General features: G+C 40.9%; 1 long non-coding RNA gene across 1 annotated transcript; it reads left to right on the forward strand.

Annotated features, from left to right (window-relative positions):
* Positions 1–2,225: 2,225 nt before the first annotated feature.
* On the forward strand, positions 2,226–12,051 carry LOC118928747 (uncharacterized). The gene is made up of 2 exons (XR_005031322.2): positions 2,226–2,337; positions 11,594–12,051. It is a non-coding gene; the product is annotated as an uncharacterized LOC118928747 (long non-coding RNA).
* Positions 12,052–18,713: the final 6,662 nt, after the last annotated feature.

Here is an 18,713-nt window from a genome sequence, read left to right on the forward strand (position 1 = left end):
ATCCAGCCAAGGTGAGATTGAGATCTTCTGTTCCTTAAATTTGTTTAATGCAGTTCAGGCCAATCCTCTTTCAAGATTCATTTTTGACCTACTCATCCCTTCCATTCTTTGATAGTTTTTATTTTCTTTCTGTATTTCAAGCTTCACTTTTCTCTCTTACACCAGATATTTTCTTGACAATTGCTTATTAGTATAGTATAGTTATGTTAGGCAGAAAAATAGATATGAATGGGTGGAGGGAGAATAAGGCCAGTAAAACCCACTAAAAGGGACTCAAAAGAGTTAACCAGATAAAACTAGAGAGCCAGAAAACAACTTACAGTTAATGAGTTAATTAGTTGAAGTTCCAAAGGACAGGAGCAACTTGGAATGTCCAGATATTCCCCAGATAAAGAAAAGTGTTCAAGCACAGCCCATGTCTTTATTGTATCAATTAGATCATGCCACTGTAAAATCTCCTTGCCTGCTAAAAGGCCCAGCTTATTCTTCAACTTAACCTATATGCTGTTTTTTCCCTCTTCCTCCAGACCATAATCAAGTAACTTTGTAACCAGGGCGGGAAACAGACCTCAAAAGTGTAAATCAATCTATGCGGACAAAGAATGCTGACGTTCCAAACCAACACAGTCACCTAAATAATCCTATTCTTAAAATAAAACTTCAAAGGAATTATGAATCACCTATATACATCATGCCTTATGCTGACCTTTACCCAAAAAAAGCCCATAAAACCCCAGGCCCCAAACCCTTAAGCACGCTTCCTCTCTGAGGTTGCCTATACTCCCCTTTCTTCAAGTGTGTCACAAGGTCCTATTTCAGATAAGGAGGGAGGGGCCACTGAGAGCTCTGATTTGGGCTTGCAAATTCCTGTCACCTGGGTGACCTGGACAGGACTGCAGCTGTACAGTCATGTTCCTTAGTAGCCTGCCTGAAAGTCTCCTTCCTTTGCCCTTGGGAATTTCTCAGAACACAATCTCACTGCATCCAGTGCTCTGCAGCTCCCCCAAATCCTGGGGTGGTAGGGACTTAGTTCCCATGCCATGCAGATCCAAGCAGGCACTGGAGACACCAGGTGACACTGGCTTAAGGAGTTGGAAGGGATGTGCCCTATGTGAAACAGCAGTTCAGTGAGCTTCCCTTTCCTCCTTTCTTTGTTTTATTCAAGTAAACCTGCCTTTGTCTTTCTTGACTCTGGTCCCACCTTCCCTTGGAATATAATCAAACAAAGATGCCTTTATCTACCTTGATTCCAGCCCACTCCTCTCTTGGAGTGCATTCGAATAAAACCTTTAACACTACTGTGTCTCTGCCCTTCAACTCTTTGCTGTGGTGGGGACAAGAACTGAGGAAAACAAACTCAACGCCTGCAACAGTTACATGTGTAAGAAAAAAAAGGGGAGGGAAGACTGGGCTTGACCAACAGCATTCATCCAAAATGAACCCCATTACAGATATCCCCCTCTGTCCGAAAGTAGAGCCTTCCTATGACGTCTTTCTGAAGCAAAAATGGCATAAAGCAGAACAGTATGCCTGCTTTCTGAACACTTGAATGAGGCCACTTCACTTTTAGGAAAGACCTACATTAATTAGTATGATAATGGCTTATTTAGTAAAAGTGAAAATCCTGTACGGATTTTTTCCAGTTACCAAAACAGGTACTATTGCACGTCTTTCTTAAAAGCCTAGTGACCTAATTCGAGCTTTCGGAAAACAGGAGTAACTGTAGTCAAAACACCAAAGGACCGCTGACTGGCAGGAAGTGCTACCAGGCAGCGTACTCTGACAAATAGTCGAGAAGATCGTGTAGTGGAAGAAACTTGAGCACCAGGCAAGTATGTCAGTGGCATTCAATCCACTGGACCTGTTTTTTTGTAGGCAGTTCCAGAACAACGTGCCTATGTAGTATTTTCCCCTCCAGTATTCTGGGAAATTTAATCCAGTTCTCAGTGTAGTAATTCACATTGCTGCCCATTGTCACTCTCGCCCTAGGAATTTGCAGCAAAGGTAGGCAGGGAGCCCCCCAGGCCACATAGGCACTTTAGCCCAGGGAGGCAGGATCCCGGGCGTTGTTCCCCTGGAGCATTCTGGGAAACCCAGTTCCGGATCTCTGAGAAGTGGCGGGCGCGTCTATCCTGAGGAGCGGGGCTGTGCATTGTGGACCTCAGGCATTCTGGGAAGTGTAGTTCAGGAACTCCTAGTAGTCCCAGGCACTTCCGTTTCCAAAGAGCTGTGCTGGGGAATTCTGGGAAATGTTGATCTGGAGCTCCAGGTAGTAGCCGGGACTTCCGGCCCAGGGCTCGAGATTATTCCCGCATTTACCTTGCTGGTGGCTGGCAGGTACGTGTCTCGCAACCTTTCGGGACTCCTTCCACCTGCTCTTTGAGTCGACAGTAACCCATCTGAGGGGAAAACAGTGGATGTTTGAGGTGTGAGACGGCAGGTTTAGTTCATTGAGGCAGAGTCCGCTCGTGTTTGGGGAGATTATCGCGTCCCGGGTTGGGTGCGGGCCCGGGTTCCAGCCTCTTGGGCGCTTGGCTCCCCCAGCATATCCCGCCCTCCAGCAGCCACTTCTCTCTTTGTGTTTATTTGCTCATACGTAAAGTAGGTTGATAGTAGTATCTAATAGCGTTGGACTGCCCACTGTTTTTCGGGCAGTGGGTGATACTTCATAGCCTGCTTTCCTTCCCCAGGTCTCACTTATCAAGAAAGACCTCACAGAGGTGGACGGATGAGAGATCCCTCGGCTCTTAGCAGCAGGGCCCCTCGTGAGGACTTGGCATTCTTTTCCTACAAAGGTTATTTTCATAAACGGAGAACATGTGGGACGTGTACGTGTTCGTAATGCCAGTAATTAAACATTCTTTTTTTTTAAGTTCCAATCTAATAGATTTATACAAATTAGAGTGGCTCTATGAAAGAATATATTTCCTATTTAGGAATTAATATTTGTAAGTCCGGGAAGAGGAAATCCCGGGGCAAAATACCTCTAAAAACAGAAATCAGTCAAAGGGAGAAATAAAGTTTAAGATCCGTTTTTTGCTTAAAAAACTGCAGTCCGGCCCATCTCTCCTGCTCAAGCAACAGCAAAACCAGCCCTCCTGCTCACCTGTTAGGTACAGATAAGCCCTCCGTTGCCCAGGTAGTTACACATTGATATAGAGATGAACTTTGCCCCTGAGGAAAAATGCAAATACACTAAAGCCATACTTCTTTCCACCTCTGAATGCCTATTGATATGCAGATATACTAAAGCCAGACGAAATATTCTGGAAATGTTAGAATTTTACCCACAATACTTAAGAATTTTTGTATTGACCTATAGTTGATATACAATATTACAGTGTTTTCAGCTGTACAACGTAGTGATTTGACAATCATATACATTACTAAATGCTCACCAGGCTAAGTGTAGTAACCATCTCTAATGGTTTATTTTTGGAATAAACCTGTAACATGGTAATATAAATAACAGCTTTCATGAGAAAGCTATATTTCCAAAAATAAATTTACCAAGAAAAGGGCTATGTTTTAGTTTTTTGCAAATCTTTAATTCTTGACTTTTTCTAAGAAAAGCAGCTAAATTTTCATACCTTCTGGATTCTCTGTGTTCTGGTATATTGTTTTGGTTGAAGTACTTAAGAAAATCTAACCTCCCACAGAAGTTGGAAAAGGACAACTTTAATAGACTTTACAGATAATATTCTCCTTTAATACTGCACCAAAGTTCAACAAGTGGTAGTTGGCAAAGGTTATTGCAATGTAGAATCTAAAACTGAATCAGAGTACTTTTTGCACTCTGTTAATTCAAATCCTCAGTCTATCTTGTACTTTTGAGTTTTTTTACCCATCATGGTTTTGTGACGTGTTGTTCATTTGGAAAATATGAAATAACTGAGTTTTGCAGATCTTTCAAACACTGACACATTTGATTTTAGAATATTTTAAAAAATTGTTTTCATCAGTATCATCCATCTCATCAGAAAAGTTGATTCTGTAAGGACCTTAAGTCTTTAACTACTGGGAACCTGTCAAGTTCTCAGTGATACAGATTTTCCAAAATCCTGATTATCTGCTTGAAGGCATTTATTTTATCATTGACAACAAATGCTGCCAGTAATTTCTTTGAAGTTATAGGCGTATTTTTCTCATTTCTAAAGGTTCTGCCAAATACCTAGGTCTAAGCATCTGTAATTTGTCAGCTGTTCTTTCAAGAAAGGGGTTTCCTATGAGAAAAAAAAAAGCCTAGTTCACCCCATAACTCAAAGAATGGACAACTGCTATTTTATGGCCATGATTGTATGCAGCAGTGGTTTATGCTTATTTGACTAGTAAACAAAACAAATTTTATCACAGAATGTCACAGGGACTTACACTCAAGGGTTAAGATGCAAAAAATAATAATTTCTACTGTTTCACCAAGTACAGTTGAAAGTGAAACTCTCACTAGTTTTACTGTGAGCACCTGGCAATAAAGAGTACAGTGACTATTTGCATGTTTGTTATCACTGCTTTGATTTCTGTCAAGGCGCCAGCAATTCTAACCAACATTCTTTTGCACCATTGCTGCAATTGTAAACATAGTCGGGGGGGAAAACCCAGTGCCTTAGTGTTATTATAGACAAAGTTTTGACCTTATAGATTCTCTGAAGCTCTCAGAGACCCCCAGGAGTACACAGGCTATACCTTGAGGACTGTTGCTTTATTTCTTGGAGAATCTGCCAACTTCTGCAGAATCTTCGAAAGTTGACCTATAATTATTAATAATACTTTCATGATCGAAAACACATTTCTTTAGAAAAAAATCACTAATGTGTGGTTCCATATGTACCACATGATGACTTTAATAATCATGATAATTATTAGCATCTATTGAGTGATGTTAATAATTATGATGATTATTAGCATCTTAACAGATACTCTAATGTTTTGCATGTATTTATTCGTGTATTCCTTGTGTGAACCTGTTCTTATTTTGCTGTTGAGAGAACAGAGGCACAGATGACGTTAACAATGACTTATGTTGATGGTCACACAGCCAGTAAGTGGCACAGCCAGGGATAAACCTCAGTGGCCTGGTTCAGTTCCATGTGCTTTTGGCTGCTACACTCTGCTCTCACGTAGAAAAGACTTGGAAGTTTATGAGAACAAGGCCAAACCCAGGAGAAAGCATCTTGAAGCAGAGGACATTGAAACTGAGAATAATTAAAGTCGAAATGCTAGATGAGCAGGGAAGGGGGGCATGATCAAAGAGAAAGAACAGCACGAGCAAAGGCCTGGAGGCTTTTGTGGGAAGGCAAGTGATGCACTAAGACTGGAATTTTATTGCAGTGAGATGGTTTAGAAAAGGTGGGAAAAGGTTCTGACCTGAAAAGTTGATTGTGTGTTTATTCTAAAGGCACAGGGAGCCCTGGACATACGTCACGCAGGAACATAACCACATTTCCATCTTAGGTAGAACAGTTAGAACAGGAAGGGAAGTTAACTGCTCAGGGATAAATATTCTGAGCAGTTACAGCTCCTGCTCTGGATCCAGACCTGCTAGCTTTGAACTTGAGCTCTAACACTAAGTAACCTTGAGCCAGTTATTTAGTATCTCTATGCCTTAGGTTCAAAGATGTGAAATAAGTACTATATTATATGGGTTAATAGAGGCTATATACAAGTGATTGGATTGTACTTAAATCCTAGTGTGTGGCCATAATGAAGCAGACCTTCTACTGTAGTGTAGCCCATGAAAAAAGCAAGAAGCTATAGGAATATATGGAGCACATATAGATATTTTAAAGTATTCACTTCTCTCTCACCTCCTTTGCTTATAATCTGAAACGTCAGTGCTCCCTTACCTTTTTTTTATTGGAATATAGTTGATATACATTCTTATATTGGTTTCAGATATATAACATAGTTATTTGATAATTATAATCATTACTAAATGCTCACCATGGTAAGTGTAGTTACCACCTACCATACCAGAATACTGCAGTAATATTGGTTATATTCTTCATGCTGTATTTCCATTCCTATGACTAATTTATTTTATAATTCTAAGTTTGTACCTCTTTATCCCCTTCACTTAATTTCCCTCATTCCCCAACTAAGTCCCTTCCCCTATGGTAACCCACAGCTTGTTATCAATATTATGAGTCTGTTTCTTTGTTTTGTTTTTAGATACCACATATAAGGGAAATCATATGGTATTTGTCTTTCTGTGACTTACTTCACTTAGCGTGGACCCTTGAGATCCAATCACATTGTCACACTCTGCAAGATTCCCTTTTATATGGTGGAGTCACTCCTTTGTGTACATGCACCGCATCTTTATCCACTCATCTATCAGTGGACACTTGGGTTGCTTCCATATCTTGGCTGTTATAAATATAAAGCTGCAGTAAACATAGGTGTACATATATCTTTTTGAATTAGTGATTTTGCCCTCTTTAGGTAAATTCCCAGAAGTGGAATTGCTGGGCTGTATGGTATTTCTACTTTTAGTTTTTTGAGGAATGCTACCTTACCTTTGAATACACATAAACATTCTGTATGAAGTTCAGAAGACTACTTTTTAAATATCCATTTTATATGATTTCTTGATCATTTGAATTGAGAAATTCCCTTGGGGTTGGTCGGTGATAAGAATTGCGAGCGGAAGTGGATGACTGCTTATAAGCAGTAAATGGGTTTCTCCCACTTTATTTCTCCCTCCGACTGATTTTGGTTTCAAAGGTGATTTGCTCCAGGCTGGGAGAAAGATTCCCCCCGCCCCGGAGTTACACCACTTTCATCCTCATGGAAAAGACATCCCAGCGGGAGCTGAAGGGCCACTCTTCTGGCATACTGCATTTCTGGCACCGGGTGATGAGGTATTTTCTCCTGGACTTGCCAGTCATTGCAGCCATTTCCGGGCCTGACAGTCATCTAGACACTGGCATAACTTTCCAATATGATATTAAAGACATTAAAATCTGTCTGAAAACATCTCTGATAATCCATCTGTAAACATTTTACTAAACATTTTGAGCAGGACCCTGATGTCCAGATGAACAGGTTGTGTAGTGTGGCCCTGACTGAAACCTTCAGGTTTGCTTTCCCTGCTAGCAAATCTGGCAGTTATTGAGAGGCTGTTTATCAGGCACCTGCCATGGCAATAGAAGAGATGACTTTTAATTGACTATTCTTACATTTGCTCCAGGTCATTTAACACTGAGTTGACAAGTTTGCTGAGAAAAACCTCAAACATTTAGATGTCTATATAAATTTAGAAAGTTTGGAATAATAGTAAAGATAAATATTTTAGAAAATAAATTTCTAAGCCTAAAATTATTTTGGAGCTTAGCAAGAGTTCACAGTAGTTGTTAACTTATAGTTGGTGTCAGTCTAGAAAAATAAGATTAGGTATATATGTTGTGCAGAAATTTCCAGACATATTTTGAATATCTGGGTTAAGCACTTATAGTTTTTAATATTTAATATTTAAGATATGTAAAATAAACCCAAATGTGCTAAACTGTTGATTACGTTATTGGTTTTCCTTAACGTTTCCACTTCATATAACAACATAATTTATTATGTGATTCGACACTGATTTTATTCAATAGAAAAAAACAATAGGTTTGTGTCATACCCAAAAACTTCTCTTAGTCTAAAGTTGATGCATGAAACACTTAATTTCCTCTTGTGCTTGATTTGTCTGTGCCAGAAATCATTCTAAATTCTCTCAAAATGTGCTCCATGAAGGAGCACAACCTCTAAACACATGGCATTTCCATTTACTTTCTCATTATCATTCCATTACCATCTGGAGTGAGTTCTATTCCTAGACTTGTGACATTTCAATTTTAATTGAAGTAGAGGTTTTTGGTTTTTCATGTTTTGTTCTTTTTGTGAAATTGAAGTATCATTGATACACAATCTTATATTAGTTTCAAGTATGCAACATAGTGGTTCAACAGTTACCATATTAAATCCTCACCCCCACTGGTACAGTTGTCATCTGTCAACATAGGAAGATGTTACAGAATCATTGATTATATTCTCCATGTCCTACTGTCCCCATGACCAACTTCCATTATGACTGAGTTTTTGTGCTCCTTTATCCCCCTCAACCTCCCCACACACACACCCCAACTCCTCCCACAATTTGTGTTTTGTTCTTATTTTTAGTAGTTATTTTATCTTTTTATCGCTTTGCAGACAACTGATTTCCAATTTTTAGCTCACATATGAGACTTGGTTATAAATGGGTCTCACGAATGCTTGGTGGATTGGGACCTAGTGGACCACCTATTGGCTTCTGGAAAACCTGTAGATCATGATGAAAATGTAAGCTGAAGCTTCCTGAAGTTTATTAAAGTTTCATGCTATGTTCCAAGTGTCAGACCTTAAAATCTCTGAACAATGTGTTCCCCTGTCTCCATTTCTGAATTCTCTGTTCTTCATAAGAAGCAATGAAGAAAGTGAAATGGAACCTAAGAGCTTTCCCTGCTAGCAAATCTGGCAACAAATTGCAAGTTATTTAACCAGGAGCCAAGAACCTCTGATAAATTGTTCTCATTTGCATAAATGGGGTGATCCCTCTTGCTAAGTATGGACGGGGACACAAAATTTTAAAGATGAAGATTATATCTTGAACCATCAAAGGGATGGTTCCAATAGTACAACAGATTCAGAATTTTCCACCTTGTAAGCCTAGGATTCTTGGAGGAAAACGTGAATGAACCACAGAATAATCAGAGAAGATGTCAGCAAATCCCCATGAAAAATGGACAATAAAGTATGATTGGTGTGTTATTCATAGAGTTCACAAAAGAGAAAATTTTTATAACCACAATGACTGGAAAAGACAGAATAAAGCGTTAACCTATGACCAACATAGAATAATTCACACAGGATAAAAAGCTGCTAGTGTAGGAATTTACCCTAAGAATGCAGGAGCCCAGTTTGAAAAAGACAGATGCACCCCTATGTTGATTGCAGCACTATTTACAATAGCCAAGAAATGGAAGCAACCTAAGTGTTCATCAGTAGATAAATGGATAAAGAAGATGTGGTACATATACACAATGGAATATTATTCAGCTATAAGAAGAAAACAAATCCTACCATTTGCAACAACATGGATGGAGCTAGAGGGTATTATGCTCAGTGACATAAGCCACGTGGGAAAAGACAAGTATCAAATGATTTCACTCATCTGTGGGGTATAAGTACAAAGAGAAAAACTGAAGGAACAAAACAGCAGCAGAATCACAGACTCCAAGAATGGACTAACAGTTACCAAAGGGAAAGGGACTGAGAAGGGTGGGAGGGAAGGGAGGGATAAGGGGGAAAAATAAAGGAGATATTACTATTAGCAGATATAATGTAGGGGGTGCATGGGGAGGGCTGTACAACACAGAGAAGACAAGTAGTGATTCTATAGCATCTTACTATGCTGATGGACAGTGACTTTAATGGGATTTGTGGAGGGGACTTCGTGATGGGGGGAGTCTAGTAAACATAATGTTCCTCATGTAATTGTAGATTAATGATACCAAAAAAAACACAAAACAACTACTAGTGTATGTTAAGACCTTCAGGAATGTCTCTGACTTTGAGCTTCATCAGCAATTTCACGTCAGAAAGAAGGCCTGTACCTGTAGTGAATGTGGAAAAGGTTTCTGTTATAACTCAGTTCTTCATATTTATTATGGGAGAAAAATGCTGTAAGTGTGATAGTGGCTTCATTCAGTGTTTACATCTGCAGATTCATGAGAAAATCCACACTGTAGAAAAACCATATAAATGTGAGGAACATGGAAAAGGATTCAGTTATGAATTAGCACTTAATATTCATTGAGAAGTCTACATAGGAAAGAAACCTTATAATTTTAGGTTGTGTGGAAGGGCATTTTTTCATATCTTAGACCTTCAGGACCATTAGAGAATCCATAGTGAGGGGAAAGCATTCAACTGTGATGCATGTGATAAGAGTGTCCATTGTACAGCAGCACAAAAGGCTTAACTGTAACTTCCGAGAAACAGTACACATATGAGGAATGTGACAAGATTGAAAGCTTAAATCTTTAAATTCTATCAGATGACCCACATGGGATAGAAACCCTGCAGATCTGTGGAATACGGTAAGGGCTTCATTCAGCTTTCACACTTTCAGGCCCGTCATGAAGTCCACACTGGAGAGTAACCATGCATATGCAAAGTGCGTGGTAAGGGGTTCAGTCTTCAAGTCTTGAGGTCTATCAAGGTGTCCACACTGGGGAGAAATAAGATAAATGTGAGAGTGTGGGAAGAACTTCAGGAGACGCTCCCATTATCAAGTCCATATTTGGTCCAAATGAGAGAATCCCTATAAATGTGAGGTGTGTGGGAAAAACTTCTATCAAAAATTCATATTTTAGTATTCATCAGAAGGCCCACAATTGAGGGAAACTTTATAAGTAGGTGGAATTACAGGCAAGAGTTCACAATTAGAGATTCACCACTTCCTTCCTGGTGAGAAACAATAAAACTAAAGAGTGTGGAAAGGGCTTGAAGCCATTCTGGCCCATGAGAAAGACCACAATGAGGAGAAACCGTTCAAGTAGGAGAAGTGTGGATATCGTTTTTGTCGGAATTCACAGCTTCAAGCATACCAGAGAGCCCACACTGAGGAAAAAAATACATAAAAGGAGTTTTTTTGTGAGGAGTGGAAAAGTCTTCATTAATTGGAGTGTCCATGTGGAAGAGAAACAGTATGTATACATGGTGGAGCGTGCTAAGTGCCTCAGCTGCACCATAATGTCCATTCTAGAGAGATACAAACATTACAGTATGTGTAGAATGGTTTTCGGATGGTCTTCTTGACTTCAGTATCACCAGAAGTTTCATGCAGGAGAGAAACCTTAAAATCATGAGAAAGGTAGTAAGAGCTTCAGTTTGAGATCAAATTTTGTAAGTCGTCACATTTATCCAAGGTAAATTTTGAAGACGTGAAGGGAGTGGTAGGAACTGGACCAGAGGATTCACATAGGCAAACGGTTCTGTAAACCAATGTTTTTAAAAAAGATTTAAATGAGATCTAAATTCATCTAATCACTTGGTCAAGTAGGAGATAAAGTATTTCCATCCCAGTCGGTGCTGCAGGCACAGCTCAGTATCCCAGTGGTCCAGAGCCCGACAGCAGAGAACCCTCGTGAGTGGGGCACCAAGGACAGAAGTCGCACCTGACATTTATCAGACCTTATTCAGGACAGAGGCCTTAAAAGGGTAAGACCATGATCAGCTCTTTAACAAAAGCACAATGATGGAAATACCAATATCCGTTTCCACTAAGATACAAGCTCCACGAGGGCAGAGATTGAAAAACACTTGAATGAAGGAATGAATGGGAAAAAGTAAAGTATCTTAGTGCCTTGAGTTTGTAATTCTTCTCACCAGAGTTAATCATTCCAGATGTTTGTTTGATTTCTAAAAAATGTCTTCCTTTCAAACAATTGATTCAAATTTAATTACTGAATGACCACAGTTATAACTGGGGTGTGCATACCTCTTCGGTACCGCAAAACTCCTCTCCTTGAAATCAGATTAGAAACCGCCGTCCTCCCTTTCTCCTCTTTAGACTCCAGCTCCGAGGACTGTATCCACGAAGAGGATGAAAGCCCCATTCTGGTTCCCTTGCCTGGGCCACATGGGAGCCCAGGGTTTTATTCACCCACAGGTGCCAGCAACTGTGGGCTGCCTCAAAAGGCACAGGTGACCGGGGACCAGGAGTGGAGAAGAAGGGAGGCTCGTTCAGGTCGTCCTGTTCCTGCCATCTGCCTTCCAAGCATTTTGATAGTTTCTCTGTTGGCTTGTGCCTCTTTCTCATATTGATTTGTAAGACTTCTTTTTGTAATTGAATATAAGCCCCCTGTCAAGTGTATATATATATATATATATTGTAAATATCTTCTCCCATGCTGACTTACCTGTTCATGGTCTTTTGACTTGTTTTTTAAATAAAATTTCAAACCCATGTAAAAGTAGACAGAATAATATGATGAACCGTCATATGCTTACCAGTGTGTTCCAACAATTTACTCGTGGTCAGTCTTTTTTTGTCTGTGTCTCCTGTTTTCCCAGCCTATTTTATTTTGAAGCAACTTCCAAACATTTCATCTGTATATATCCCTAAGAGATGAATTAAAAAATTTAAATAACCACAATACATTCTCCACCCTCCTCCTCTCCTTCCCCTTCTCCCTTTCCCTTACCCCAACACACAAAATATTCCTTAACATCATCAGATATCCAGTTAGGATTCATGTTTTTCCAACTGTCTTAGAAATGAGATTTTAAAAATATTTTTGTTCACTATTAAAATGAGATCTCATAATGATGCAAACAGATGTATTCTTAATAGGGCTTAATATATAATCTCCCTTTATGATTAGTGGATTTTAAGTACTTATTAAGAAAACTACCCTGAGATCATAAAGTACTCTCCCGTATTATCAGGTGGTCCAATGACTTGTGATTCCAATTCCCCAAAGTTAGGTCAAATTTAACAGTACAAGGGCACAATCCTTATAAGACTTTATGCAAATTCTTAAAGTATAAAGACTAAGCTGCAAGTTCTTGATTTCCACTGCCACCCTCACTTCTGACCAGCTTGTCACTGCTGACTACTAAACCCTCAGGTTCAGTAATTCACTATAACAACTCATAGAACTCAGAAAGCACTATATTTATGATTTCAGTTTTATTGTAGCAAAAGGATATAAATCAGAACCAGCCAGAGGAATAAGCACAGGTTGAGGCCTGGGAGGATTCTAAATAAAAAGCTCCCATTGTCCTTTTCTCTCACTGGAGTCAGGACGTGTTACCTTCCCAGTGCACAGATGTGTGACTACACACAGTACTGCTAACTAGGGAAGCTCACCCAATCTTCAGTGTCTGTAGACTTTACTGGGGCTTTATTATGTAGGCATGACTGAGTGGTCATGTGACTCAATCTATAGCCTCCATCACCTGCTTCAAAGTCCCAATTCTTGAATCATATGGTTGGTCTTTGTAGTGTGAGCAGACCCTGTCCTGAGTCATCTCATTGGTAGAAACTATCTAGGGGCCTAATAAATCATCTCTCTAGAATAAACCAGCAGATGTAGTCTGAGGAGCCCACCATGAAGAACGAAGACTCCTATCACTCAGCAGGTTGTAAGGGTTTAGAGGCTACCTTCAGGAACGGGGCACAAACTCCAGCCAGATTTGTTACACAGCTACATACAAATTTAGAATTGTTACATATTCTCGATGAATTTTATGAAAGGTATCTCTAGCAATGCTTTCAAAACAGTTTTACTGACATATAATTCACATATAATAAAATTTATCCTTTTAAACATATGAAGGATTTTATTATATTCACAGAGTTGTGCAACCATCACCATGATCTAATCCGAGAACACTTTCATCCCCCCAAAATGAAACCCTGCACCCATTCACAGTCACTCTCCCATCTGGGTTTGCTTATTCTGGACATTTCACATAAATGGGATTCATATAGGTGGAATACACTGTGGCCTTTGGGCTGGCTGCTCTTACTTAACATATTTTCAAGGTTCATCTATAGTCCCGTATTTCATTTCCTTTTTATGGCCAAACCGAATCCCATTGTGGATATGCCTCATTTTGCTTCCCCATTCATCAGCTGACGGACCCTTGGGTAGTTTCCACTTTGGGGCTATTATACATAATGGACTGTGAACATTCATGTGCAAGTTTTTGTATGGTTTAGCAATGCTTCTTGCCTTAAAATATATTTTGTCTGATTATTAGTACATTTGCAAATATGTCAAAATAATAAGCTTAAGGTGATACTATCTTTTTTTCCAAAGAGGACTTTCATTTGACTTTGCCATATGCCTGAGGGCATCAGCAATTCAGGGTCACTTTTACCCAGTTTCAAGGAAGCATCTGATGTGCATTTGGGCCTCAGGCCCTGTCAGGGCAGCCCTATGTCTAATTCTCCATTACCTCTCGAGTGCAGTGGTTGCTGGTGTCCAACACAAAACATAGGAGTTTTATCAGTTACCTACTCTTGGCAAGTAGACGCTGGGCTCTAACGTTTATAACCCTAGAATCATGATGGTGTCAGTAAGTGCCTTTCTTCCCAGCCTTAAAGTTTCTAGAATTGGTCTATGCCCCTCAGGGGTAAAGTAGCTCCAAGTAATTGACTCCCCTCTCTGGGGCTCCCTATTCTGAATTTTGGACTGCTTATTCATTCTCTAAACCTCTGTCATCGCTATCGTACTGATGCTCACCCACAGACTTTACACGTGTGTGTGTGTACAGTTGGCTCTTGAACAACAAGGTTTTGAACTGTGCAGGTTCACTTATACATGGATTTTTTTCCAATATAGTGAAAAAATATTTTGAAATTTAAAACAATTTGAAAACATACTCTTTTCTCCAGCTTACTTTATTATAAGAATACAGTACATGATACATATAACAAAATATGGGTTAATTTACTGTTATTGACAAGACTTCCACTCAACAGTAGGTTATTACTAGTTAAGTTTTTGGGGAGTCAAAAGTTATATGTGGATTTTCCACCACATGGGAGGGTCAGTGCCTCTAACCCCTGAGTTGTTTAAGGGTCAGCTGTATACTTTGTGTATGTGTGTGTCTAGTTAATGGGAATTAACTATTTTGATATTACTCAAAGTAGAGGCATCCATTATATATATATTTTTAATTTGGCAGTCATTTATACCTGAAAATTATCTTTCTTATTATCAGATTAATCCTATTTTATTATATGAAACTAAAATATTACTGAAAGCTTTTACTTCTGGGGAGAATCCTTTGATACCTTAAAATGGTTATTTTCATTCAAACCATAATTTTTCACATTCTTACTGTTTTTTTTTTTTCCTACTTAGTATTTGAATTGGTTTCAGTTGGCCTTTGTTAATATAGTTCCAATACCACTTATGGTGTTTTTGTCAAAAGAGATGAAGTTTAATCAGACGTTTAGATTTAATTTTTCTTTATAGGAAACACATAGAAAAAGAAATTATTATGATACAAAAAGTAATCAGAGATCCAGAGTATAAGACATCATGACAACTGGTGTTTTCTTAATATGTATATATGTTATACACAGCAGTAATGGTAGTGTCAGGTTCCCAGATCTGATTCCAATGTCTGTAGGTATGTGGGAGGGGCTCTTCCCAAACGTAACACCAAGTAGTTCGTGAATACCAGCAGGGCATTGAGAAAGAAATTCTGATGCTGTCTTCCTGGAGGAAGCACCAGATTCCCAGGTTAAGGGCTCTGTCTTAGAAGACAGCCCTCCACCCCCCACCCCAGGGGCTGGTCACAAGCCCCAGTCAGTTAACCTGTGCTTCTGACCTACTGGCTACAGATTGGAGGTTCCAATGGCCTCCCCCTTAGGTTCAGTTAATTTGCTAGAGCGGCTCACAGAACTCAGGAAAACACATTAACCAGTTTAATAAAGGATACTGTAAGGGATAAAAATTCACAGCCAGCTGAAAGGAGACATAGGGCAAGATCCCGAGTAAAGGAGCTTCTCTCCTCACAGAGCTTGGGGCCTGGCTCAGCGGCACACGGAGGTGTTCCGGTTCCCCAGGCATAGAAATCCTGCCTGAGAAGCAGGAGCCAACTGAGCCGAACACAGTAGCTCTTCTCGGGTTTTTTTGTGAGGGCTTCATTGCATAGTCATAATTGACTAAATTATTGGCTGTAGGCTGATTTAACCTCCAGCCCGCACAAGTGGGTGGGGCTCCAAAAGTCTGTCATTAGCGAGACAAAAACACCCATTTCACCTTTAAGACTGAAGTGTTTTTAGGAACTGTGGATGAAGACAAAATATACCTGAGAAATATATATTTTGCCATATGAATGACCAAATATGTGTTTCTTATAATTCATTATATTGCAACAACTGACCTGATTCCTCAACAGGTCAAAGGTCTGGAAAAAGGAATTAAGGTGTAGAAGTCAAGAATAAATGCACTTGAGTAGATAAACAAAGAAAATGAATGGACTGTTTGGTTATTGAATTGAGCGAATCAGTTATGAGAAATTTTTGAGGTAATCAGAAAAATTTGAATAAGGATTTGTTGTAAGGAAGTCCAGTTTGGGGAGTTCTCCCTAAGCACTAGATGAGAACTCAGCCCAGGAGAGGATTCTTTACTCCAACTGAGAAAGAATTCATGATCAGTTTGAGCAGGTGTAACCAAGGAGTGGTTCAATGAAAGTGAAAAGCACACACTCAGAAAGGGAATGCAGGCATGCTTGAGAGGTGAGTGGCATGGCAAGGTTTGGGTTGGGTGGTCTTACAGCTGGAGTTTAAGCGAGGGTGGAATACCCGTTGGGTGGGTGGGGTCTTCTTGGATAGGGAGGAGTATAACGGGGGTAAAATCCCAGGGCAAAATACCTCTAAAACCAAAATCAGTCAGAGGGAGAAATAAAGTTAAGAAACCCTTTATTTCTTACAAGCAGTTGTCCCTGACTATCTCCTGACTCTGCTGCAGCAGAAGAGAAAGAGAACTCCACCCAACCTTTCTGGTCCAGATAAACCCTCACATGCCCTTGTAATTACCTACTGATATGTAGATGACTAATCATCTCCACCCCCTGGAAACACCTATTGATATGCAGATGCACTAAAGCCAGGCAAGAGGTTCTGTAAATATTGCAGTTTTACCCACAGCCCACCCCTCCGGAAATCTTGCCTCACAATCTACACATACCCCACCTCCTGCAATGGCCCCTGTGTGAGAAAACTGGATCATTGTAACCAGGCTAATATAAAATAGCAACAGAAGTAATCATGATAATCCTCAAGTGGGAGGCTTCAGCTAGGTTTAAAGTCCCAGGCAGATTAACTTCATAGCTTTCCCTTTCCACAGGCAGTTAATAGCTGAACAGATAGGGAGTTCAGAGCAATCGTCACATGGCAGCTGCAGCCAGGGGCCCACCCAGGACACAGGGACTGTAGAAGAAAATAAGGGTGATAAGATACATGTTTTAATGACACCAGCATAAGCAAATTTTGTCTGTCAGGTAGGATACATGCAAGAGAGTGGTCCTATGATAGGACAGTGGCAGGAGTGGGATCTCATCCTGGTCTAGTACACCAGACTTTCACCTCCCTCCCTGTGGGAGTTATAGATGGGTCAGTATATAGGGCTACAAAAGGTACATACACTGGCCATAAAGAGAAAACTTCTCCATAAGATGCTCTTACCTCCTGGATGTGTGGGTACACTACCGTGATCTTTGGGAGCCACTCTGCTGTTTCTCCAGGAATACACATGAGGTCAGCTTCCAGGCCTTTTCTCCAAGATGCCAGAGGGGCCAGCCATCACTGGTCCACGTGTTGAAATGTCCAGGGCCATGTCCATTCAACAGAGTCTCCAGGGCTTAATGCAGTAGGGCTGGCAGCAGGATGTTGCTTTGCCCTCCATATCCTGACTTCAATAACTCCTCTTTGGTTTGCACATACAGTTGTATAGGAGAGGCAGCAAGGTGTGTTAGCATGTCCACAGGGCTCAGGGCTCCTGGCTGATCACGAGCCATACTGCTTGCAACACGGCCCATTGCCTGCTCTTCCCCTCTCCATCCTCCATCCATATTGTCTCAGTCTTAGGATGGAAAGCCACAGCCTCCACTGTGGGGGCTGCCCATGACTGGAGCTGTCTGTATAACAAGAATCTTCAGGTATAGGTGCTTTTTCCTCCTGATAAGGATTCTCAGCTACCAGTGGCTCAAAAGCAAGTACTTCCTGCTTTACACTGGTATATGTCACTGGCATCAGTAACCATTGGAGTTCTCCACTTAAGGGACTAGTAGAAAGGGCACTACACTGCTGTAAATATGCACCCTGTTTGGCCAGTGTAGGCCTCTGTGCTACACTACTCCATGGCCCTTGAGTCCAGTCTTGCACCCACCCCACAATGGGATAGGTGGTTATTACCTTCACTGGAGCTGTCCTGGTGATGGGCTCCATAGCCAGCAAGGCATGGTACACAGCAGCCAGTTGCCTCTCTATCAGGGTGTACGAGACCTCAGCTCCTTTCCATAGTTGTGACCAGAATCCAGTGGGTTGTCATGTCCATTCAAGCTGCTGCCAAAGGCTCCACCCAAAACCATCCTCAGTTACATGAACATCCAGCTCACAGGGCCTTGATGTTACACTTGAGGCCTGTACAGCCTTGACTGCTCCCTTGGCAGCAGTAAAAGCAGCTGCACATGTTTCAGTCCCACCTGATGCCCTTTCCTACCAACCAGTATAAAGGCTTCAGAATTCGTGCCAAGCGCAGGATAAGCACTCTCTCTCCTCGATAACCCTTTCCACTATCTCAAGTAACAGACATCCCACAATCCTGGCTGCTACGCTGCCACTCAGGGCCTCTAAGCAGTCTTCTATCTCACAGAAGGCTAATTCCACAACTTCTGGTGTCTCCACCCTTCCCTAATTCTGGGGAGGCCCCACCCCTCTAGAGGTGCCTTACTACAGACCAATTCCCCACTAGGGGCTCCCCGATTGGAAGCCCCACAGGTAGGGGGCTTCCAGGTGAAGCTGCCCCCTCCACCGCTGCAGCCAATAGGGCCTCCCCACCATCCACAGGGGGGTCCTGGGCATCTCCCCACCATCTCTAGGGATGGCCCACCCAAGGGTGACACCCATGAATGCAGATTTCAGGTTCAGAGATCCTGCCGGCTAC

Source organism: Manis pentadactyla, chromosome 15 (assembly GCF_030020395.1).
Source record: "Manis pentadactyla isolate mManPen7 chromosome 15, mManPen7.hap1, whole genome shotgun sequence".
Lineage (NCBI taxonomy): Eukaryota > Metazoa > Chordata > Mammalia > Pholidota > Manidae > Manis > Manis pentadactyla.